The sequence below is a fragment of the Lonchura striata genome, chromosome 20 (assembly GCF_050655825.1).
Source record: "Lonchura striata isolate lonStrDom1 chromosome 20, ASM5065582v1, whole genome shotgun sequence".
Taxonomy (NCBI): Eukaryota; Metazoa; Chordata; class Aves; order Passeriformes; family Estrildidae; genus Lonchura; species Lonchura striata.
In genome coordinates this window covers 6,071,939-6,081,588 of record NC_140722.1, presented here as the reverse complement: position 1 = coordinate 6,081,588, position 9,650 = coordinate 6,071,939, and the positions used below count along the sequence as shown (strand labels likewise).

Here is a 9,650-nt window from a genome sequence, read left to right as displayed (position 1 = left end):
CACATCACGGGCGCCACAGTGACCTTTGGCACGCCGTCCTGTAAGACTAATACCTGCAGGAGATTTCCTCCTGCCCCAGTAATCACTGCTTCCACTGCCCCAACTTTAAAACCCCTTCGTCATTAACCCAGATTTGATTTTCAGAAAATAACCATTGATTTCAATAGTGCTGGGGAGGGAGGGAAAGGGCTGAACAAGCTGCATAATCAAGCACTAAATAATTCTAACATATTTCCAGCTATAACTTCATGGCTTTCCCAGCACTTCCATTTTAGGCAGGAATTTACAGCAGCCTGTCTGGGTGTTCATCCCAGTGGTCCTTGAAGATGCAGCAGGAAAGAGAGGGAGGTACAGTTAAGGATAGCACAAGAGAGACAGTTTGCTTTTCGTTGTGGCTGCACACCTGGAGTGTAGGAGAGCTCCAAGCACAGTCACATCTGGGATTGCACAAACAGAAAGGGAAAACCCTTTGTCCCAGGTGAGGGAGATATGCAAAGTCAGCCAGGGGGGCAGGAGACACCTCGCAGGTAAAGCACAGGAGGTGCTGGTGGCCCCCTCAGCTGCTGCTCTCAATGGGATGTTACCTCTGTGCAAGTTTTATGTTATGTCAACATAAACTTGGGAGTTGTATGTTGACTTTAGGGACTATTTATGGTTTCAGGGAAAACATAGCTGAAGGGAGCACAGAGCTTGGCAGCTGCACGTCAGCTGAAATTCCTGAGTGGGGAAATTGTTTCCATTCACACTTCTGGGTCTGCAGGCAGGTCCTGATCCTGCTTTAATGAAAACAATTCCTCGAAAGTCAAGTGCATTTTTCTGGGTGGCACATGGATGTGCTGTTTTCTTGGCAGAATCTGGCAGATAATGCTGAGCATGTGTGCACACGTGTGTCAGCTCTCACACACAGGCACACACAGAGGGAAAAGGGAGAAGCTCTCAGAATCCAAGGAAAAACCCACCATCCATGAAAGGAGTCTGGATAGAAGCTGAAAGTGTCCCAAAGAGACACAGAGTAATGAAGTTATGAAGAGCTGGGAAATGTTGGTATTACTTTATTATAGTGTACTGAAGAGAGCTTGTGAGCCAGTGCTCTAAGGGTTGTATTCAATAAAAAAATAATACGTCTGGTTCCCACACGTGGCCACTGAAGTACCAAAAATCAATTTTAGTCATTGAATTGGACCCTAAGGTGCAGAAAAATGGGTAAGATTCACAACAGAGCAGCAAGGAAATAATGTACAGTGTCTGGTTGGGGAACATTTCCCTGCTTCATGTCTAGTTCTGCTTTGTGCAGCAGCAGGACTGACAGGGCAACTCTCAGCTGCCCCACAGATTGCCCAGAGACCCTGACAAACTCCAGCCCCCTGGAGAAAGCCTTCTGTCCTCTCTCCTGTGGGAAAACTCTCTCAGAACTCTGAATCTGATGCAAAACCACCAGTGCCTGTGCAATGGGCAAGCTGTGATGCTGTGGGGCTGCAAAGGCAGCACGGCACGAGCACCAGTGGTTGTAGCAGCAGTTTTAATTCAGTTTGGGAAGGCAACACCTTAAACACCTCCTGGACTGACACCAAAAGGAATGTGTGAGCTCAGACACCCCCACGGAGAGACCATCCCTGCAAAGCTCTGATGTGACTAATGCAGGGGGACTGGAAATTGGTTTCAAAATCAAATTTGAGCAGAAAGGTGAAAAGTGTCCAAAGAGAGAAAGGCTGGGGAATGCTGCCAGATCTGGTTGGCATTTTCCAGGCAGCTTGGTCATGAATTCAGTGTCTGCATCAGTTCTCTCTTGTCTTTGTTAGTGCTCTGGAGCACAGTGTCTGAAGCAAAAGTTAGTAAATTTTCTCTAAACCCTTCCTACATGCAAAGGCTTTTTCTATTTTAATGTTCAAAAAAGTCCCAGTTGCAGCCACCGTCTCTAGCATGTGCCCATATCTTTTCTCATTATAGGCTGAGGTCCAAAACCAATACGAATTAAATAAATATCCCACTGAGAGCTGTACTTTTGAAAACGGCCTTATTGCAGTACAGATGTGTGCTATCTAAAACCAGCTTAAATGTTTTATTTATATATATATATCTATATATATAAATTAAGAAAATAAAATAAAATATAAATATTATCCTGGAAGGAAGTGTATGCACTGGTGGATGTTTGATTTTCATTTTTCTCCCAGCATGCTCTGTCCTTTCATCCTATAATGGTTCTTCTCTATTAATCCTTCTCAAACCCCACAGGTAGAGATGCTTATTGATAGAAGGCCAATGTGTATCTCAGTTTACAAAGGCATATTAAAGGATACAAGTAACATATTTCTCTTGATGTCTTCTTATTAATGCAGTTCCACTCAGAACATTTTGGCATAAGAGGCATTGCCAGATGAAAGATAAAACTTCACTTTTATGGGTATTTTAAGAAAGAAAACATTTGGTTTGCATCAACTCTAAATGAATAATATTTATTGCCCTATGATTTGTATTTTATAAGCAGGATAACAAAAAGCACTGTCAAATACTTAGTATTTTAACAAGGTTTTTTTTTTTTAAACAGAAAGATTTTATAACAGCAAGTAATTTTAAATGATCAAATGCCTTTCAAGCTAAACTGCAATAACCCAAAGCGATGGGTTGTTTACATAATAAAAATAAATAAACACTGACCACAGCTTGGCTGTATTGAAGGATTCTGTCATTTGTTGCCACAGATCCCAGCAGGGTTTGGGAGCCCAGCGTGGGAGCATCACACACACATCAAACAGCCCCGTGCACGCCGGGCAGGAGGGATGGGGAGCTGGGGCTGCTCCTGCCTGGGTTTGGGGGGCAGCACAGTAAATCCTGCAAGTCTCATTTTCCCAGGACACCAGCAGGGCTCCTGAGGCTGGTAAGGCTGATCCTGTGATCACAAAGGATGGTCACTCTCTGAATCTCTCCCTATCAATAATTTGATTTTGTTCATCCATCTCCTTTCATGAAGATAATAAAATTCCATATTTTTTCTTACTTTTCTTTGCTGATTATTTTTGGTATTTATTGCTTTTGCAGCCATTTAGGTCTGTGAAAAGTGTTCAGTGGATCCAAATGTGTGGCCTTTCCCACTCCAACAGCAGAACCTGCCTGGAGCTCGTGGGTCCCAGAGGCAGCACGTCCCCTGCCCAGCACCAGCCTCATCTCTCTGGGATTTGGCACAGTGGTGTTTGCTTTGCAACACTAGACTTGTCCTGCAACAACACACAGTGGAAATATTCTCAAAATTAAGGCTGAGGAAATAAAAATGTTATTAACCTTTCAAAGGGAGGGGAAGAAGAAATAAATTATGTTGATTTCAGATTAACTCCTCCTTTAGTATGAGAAGATTTGAAGTTAAGCTCTTCAGAGCCGATGCCCAGGTTGATTGTGCCCTGTCCTGGGTCACACAGGACGTGCTGAAAGGTCTGCAGTGACACAGTGACAGCAGCACTGGGCAGAACATCTGAGACCAGTTCTGCACTCAAAGCATGGTCTAGTCTGCCATGTGACTTTGGAAGGAGACATTATTTTCTTTCTTCTCTTTTCTCACATAACTTGAGCCCTCTCTAACCCTTTGTAATCATACCCATTTCTAGTAATAAACAGATCACAAATTTTCAGTACCTGGGGACCGTACTGAGAATGGTGAGAACTCCACCCCTGTGAAATCCCTGTGTGCTCTGAGATACCTTGAGAGAGCTGCTTTGAGCTGGAGATGGAGCAAGACTTTGGCAATATAATGAGGAAAAAACCTCCTCCTTTTCCGGCCAGTGATGACAGAAGTCCTTGCAGTCCTGCTCACCTCGGTGACAATCCTTTGCCATTTGTAATCTGTGGAACCCCCAGGCTAAAGGAGCAGCCTCTCCTGTCTCCTTGGTGTCACGCCAGCAGATGGGGCATGAGTGGGTTCCAAATCTTGGAATATTTTACACATAAGCATAAAAATAATGTCATGCTCTTCAGGTGAGGTGCACTGATTCTGCTGCAAGTGTTCTGTCTGCCCAGGTAGGTGGATATTTAGCTTCCCATTTTGAGAGGATGGATTTTTCCATTCTCTTGTGACCCAACATTGAGGGCTGGGTGATGGTTCCCATTTTGGAGGGAAAGCAAAAGGAGACCTTGAACACAGGCTGTGTTGAGGCTCTGTTGAAATAACAGCAGATTTATTCTGACATATTCCATGGGACTTAATATTGATTTTCAAATAATCCAGAATGCTGTTTTTAAAAACAATTATTGGCAAGGGGAGGCGTTGTTTTTGGAAGCTCTTGTATGTACAGTAAGGCTTTATTTCTGCTTGTTTTGAAGTGCGGCACGTCTTTTAAAAAATGCTGTTCAGGAAACATCTGCTGTCAATTAAGGAGTAACACATTAAGGCATATTAAAGTGCACTCTTATTAGTGTTTCAGCAATAAAAAGAAAGGTTTTCTATTTGAATCATATGTTCTTTAAAACATCTGCCAGCCATCTGAAACTTGCAAATATTCCTCAGTAAAAACATCTTCATAACTTTCTAAAAACTTAGTGATACATAGCACTATGTTAAAAAAATCCCTTTATGCACTGAGTTCAGATGATCCTCAAACAGGTTACAGGGCTGATGCTGATAGTTTTAGGTAAGGATGCACTGCAAATGCTCAATCCATACAGTCCCTTTGAACCCATGGGAAAAATAAATTTTCATTTTTCATTTTTATAAAAATGGAAAAGCAGAAAATTATTCAATAGAAAAGTCAGTCTTTTCACACACACAAACAAAAATTGGGCTGGAAAGGAAGCATTTTATTTGGAAATAGTAATTTCTGTGTGTTAAGCTCCCCTGCTCTGTTCAGAATACATTTCCCATTACATGCTGTGGGCTCTTGTTGTTTAGCAAATTTGTTGCATTGTGTGAAACATTGGTCAGATGCATAATGGATATACAGATCATGAGGGATCATCCTTAATCTGCTGTGATTTTTAAGTGTAAACTATCTCAGGCTCCAGAAAGGTGAATGAGACTTGGAAGCTGAAACCACTTGGTAAAAATGTTTGAAAGTATCAATACACTGACACAGAAACTTGTTTTTTTTTAGCAGTAGGACCATGGAGAATACTCAGTTACCTGTGAGCACAGGTGAGCATGGTACCTGGGTTTAGTCACTTAGTGCTCTCTGAATCAGATTATTTTAAAATGAAGGTAATAGGGCAGACCAAAAGCACATAATTTTCACCAGTCCTGCTGGATAAAATCATTATCTAGGAAGCTCTAGGTATTATTCTTAACACTGGGACATGATAGAAAGACTGGGATGTGGGATCCTGCCACAGGGACAGGATGTGAATGCTGCAGCACAGGATTTTCTGCACTCCTGCCCATTCCTTGGTGAAAGGCAGGCACCAGTGAGGTTTGGCCACAGCACAGCTTGAGGAAAAGCCTGGGCATGGTGGTTTTAGGCAGGAAACTGTCTCCTTATGGCACTGAAGTTACTCCTGCTGGCTCCTCCAAGCAGGGCTGAGTGCAGGGACCAAGGAGCCCCAGAGCAGCATTGTTTGAAAGAGACTCCTTGTTCCATCAAACACAGCTTATACCTGATCACCTTTTAACCTCCTTGAGAAAAATTTCACCGGACCTTAGAGAGGGTGGGAGAGAATGAAATCCTGCCTGGGGAAAACTCAAATGTTTTTATTGCTTTCCTTTTGTTAGGAAGTGCCTTGAACACAGATCCCAAAGCTGGGAAACCACTGAGCTCATTCTCAGCTATTTGATTAATATTTTTACTGATACCTTGGAAGTGTCTGCTACTACATGAGTCAAAGTACCAGCCAAAAAGAAAAGGAGATTTCCTATTTCTGCATTTTTAAGGAGCTGGAAGCTGTTATAAGTGGATGATGCAGCATCTAATGTTCAGTGATGAATACATCTGCTTGGCTAAACAACAGAAATCTGCCTAATTAGATGCTGTTTGAGACTGACCTGCTTCTGCCACTCCAATGTACAGATCTCATTGAGGGATGATACAGTTCTTCCCTAGAAAATCACAAATCAAAGCTTGGTCATGTCTGCCTTTTAACAGCAAAAGAATTGTTTATATTTTCCAGAGCTGCAGGGAGAAGTTTGCTAGAGGTTCAAACTACAGAGGGCAAGAAAGGGAAATGTAACTTTACTTCAGAGCTCACGTACTAAATGCCATTTAAAGCAAACCTATGAACAAATGCAAAAAAATCTGCTGGGCTTCTGAGCTGCTGAGAACTACTGACTTATTTATGGGGAGACAATGTGAAGATGACTTATGGCAAGGGCAGCTCATCTTCAAAGCCTTCTGAGCTTTCCACTGCTCCTTGTGGGCTTTGGACTCCCAGGTCCTGTCCAGTGCTGGATTTCTTTCAGAAGTGCTAAGGAGGAGCAGTCAGACCTGGAACTAGAGATGATGGATACAGAGTGGTTGGCTAGGGATCAGATTCAGAAAAACATGTAAAGACATTGAGCTCTCATGGCAAAAAGGCCCCAGGACATGTCTTGAGTGATTGTTTCTACTCTTCTGCAGAGAGATGGGTGCTGCTTTCAGAGGCAGCTTTTCTCATGGTCTCAGAAAAAGGTTCACACCCTCCTGCAAAAAGACCCATAATGTCAAGTTCTTACACTGGAAGCTTTGATGATGCTCTTCATTTTCAAGGTTTGCAGCTACTACTGCCACTTAGCAAACCTTGAAGTCTCTGCTTGGAAGGCTCTGCCAGGAGTCAGCAGGGACTGCATTATTTCAGCTCTCCTTCAGCTGCCCTGCCAGTGATGAATACAGTTTAATTACAAAAGCAGAATTTCTGTCATTTCTCTCAGCATGGCCTCTATTGGGGAAGATTAAACATCAGCCAAACATTACTGAATTACCTTTTTAAACCTATTATTTCAACGTGATTAACTTCTCTTCTTTTCATTTAGCTGTGAGCAAAATCTTGTTTACAAGGCAAAAAAAATGCATTTGCTATAATATCGGCAATAATAATAAAAATGAACATCACAGGGAAATAATTTATGTGTAAACCAGCATAAAAATGTCATTGATGCATGAGTTTCCTCTTCAATTAATAAAAAGGAGGAAATATTTAAAAACAATTTATCAAGGTAATACATACAGTTCATATATCATGCACTCACAAAGATTGTACAGTATCCATTCCACAAATAGCTCTGTGACCTGGACTCTTGCACAGATGCTGGATTCCTTTTGCTGACCTAATTTGGAGCAGCACAGGACTTTGACTCTGCACCAATTTAAGATCCTGGGTCAAAAATAACAATAAAACCATATCTTATTAAAACAGGTAACAATTAGTGCTAATGGGATAATGCAAAACAAATGAAAATACAGTTGTCAATCATTCTGGCTTCATTTTCTACTTTCTGTTGAGATTGTCACCACCCATAAACCCAGGTGATCTGTTCAGAAAGACTAAAACATTATCTCTGCTGTGTAGGGAGTTAGTTTCAAAGTGGTCACACAGATAACATGAATCATGGAATTATGGAATGGCTTGGGTTGGAAAGGAGCTTAAATCCCATCTGGTCTCACCCCTGCCATGGGCAGACACCTTCCACCATCCCAGGCTGCTCCCAGCCCTGTCCAGCCTGGCCTTGGGCACTGCCAGGGATCCAGGGGCAGCCCCAGCTGCTCTGGGCACCTGTGCCAGGCCCTCACACCCTCACAGGGAAGAATTTTTTTCTAATATCTAATAAAATCTTCTCTCTTTCAGTTCCAAAAGATCCTCATTCAAAAGATTCCTGTTGGTGAAAGACTGTTTGCAAGGACATGTAGTGGCAGACTGGACAAGGGGGAATGGCTTCAAAACTTTGTGCAGAGTTAGTACTGGAAAACCAGATGGCTTTGTAATCACATGTGGAAGTGGATTCATGTTTAGAAGTTTCAATATTGAATAAAAATGATAGAATACTTATGCTGAACAGAAATATTGACATTGTCAACTATATATTGAACTCTCTCCATTGGTTTGTGGCAATCTGAGTAAGCCTTTTCCATTAATTACATTCTACAAAGAAATGGGGAACCTTTTTGCACTTGGCACTCTTTAATTTACCTCTTACATCAGTATCCGAAGTGGTGTCTCCCTTTGAAGAGATACATTCTTATTTAAAATTATTTTCCTGCTTTTTAATGTATTTGCTATCTAAAAAGCATCTACAATGCTTTTCAAGGAAGAGCTGCAATATAATTTATTTACTTGTTACTTTTCTTGCTTTTCAGAATTGTCTTAGGTAAATGTGTGTGAAATTATAATTGCTAGAAAATGACAGACTGTAAAAGCAACTGTATCCTTCCAGATGATGTGTTTGGCCCTAGGACTGGGCCACAGGAAAAACTTCTCTGTATCCTCTCAGGTGTTGTGCAGAGGTGTCATCTCCTCTCCCCTGCCCTGAAAGAAAAGGAGGATTTAGAGCTAATTGATGGGATTTTTTCCCCCCTGGTGTTTTAAAAAGGGAAGAACAAGGTGTGAATAATTTGGCACAAAGCATATGGAAATCATGCAAGATGTTATAATTCCTGCTTGCTCTCTGAGACCCATGAACCAGCATTCCCTGCACCACCAACACTGGGTGAGGGGCTTGGGAACAGCTGAACCCTGGAAATCCAGTTGGATTTGGTTTAGCATCTGAAAGGGACAAAGGACACTTGTGTCAGGAATGAGGAGCAGATGGGTTACTGGGGGTGAGCTGCTCCTGTGGAGCTGGGGTGTTCCCTTGCTTTCTCCCACAGCCTGGCAACGCAGGCTCCTGGGAGCTGCAGGTGGAGGGAAGTGCTGCCTCACATAGCTGGGATGTCTCTGGGAGGTGTGAGAAACCTGATCGTTCCTGTTTGCTGAAGCTGCTTCTTCACTCCCTCATGGGCTTGACAAGGTTCTGGGGATACTCATATCCCATAGCCTGGGAAGGCTTCTCATCCCACTGGGAAATAAAATAAACATGCAGAAATCCAACATGATATTAAGCAGAGCTTTGCATTTACAGAGGACAGAGAGAAATCATGTAATTCCCTGACACCTCTGTAGCAACTGTGGGTTTTGCAGGCTCACGGGCACCCCAAGAACAATCCTGCATGCCCAGCTCTGCTCTGCAGGGACCAGGCTGCCTGCTCCAGCTGAGCTGTTGGGTGTAAACATCCCAGCAAACAGAAATCCTTGGCTCGCCATGGCCACCCCTCTGTTCCCCTTTTCCCTGGCTTGCTGGGACCTGCCAATGCAGTTAAACACCATTTTTTATGTATTGCCAACTCTATTGCTACGACACAGAGTGCATTTAACTGAGTGAATCCCTTCAGACGAATTGCACAGACAGTGCTCTGTCCATCTGCCAAGCTCACAGAGAAAAAACAGGTATTTCCTCAATTGCTCACAAACTCCTTCTCTCACATCTCTTTTCATTTCTTCCTTGCCCCACAAAGGTGCAGGTCTCACCCTGACCCCAGGACTGCTGGTCTGTGGGTTTGCCTGGTGAATTTGGGTGCTGATGAGTTGGTATTTGGTTAAGGAAACATCAGGGAGCACAACTTGAGTAGAGGTAGATGTTTTCCATCCAGAGGAGCTTGAAATATTTTCTGTGCAGAGAAAGAAACATGGCACAAAGCATTTTTCCTACTTCTTCCTTTATTCCGAGT

The 9,650-nt window shown here is 42.7% G+C and overlaps 1 long non-coding RNA gene across 1 annotated transcript in view; it reads right to left on the bottom strand.

Annotated features, from left to right (window-relative positions):
• Positions 1–2,440: 2,440 nt before the first annotated feature.
• The window catches only part of LOC146765713 (uncharacterized), a 41,362-nt gene continuing 34,152 nt past the window's right edge, over positions 2,441–9,650 (bottom strand). Inside the window, exon 2 of the long non-coding RNA XR_014949641.1 lies at positions 2,441–8,412. This is a non-coding gene — a long non-coding RNA (uncharacterized LOC146765713). The remainder of the gene's footprint in view (positions 8,413–9,650) is intronic.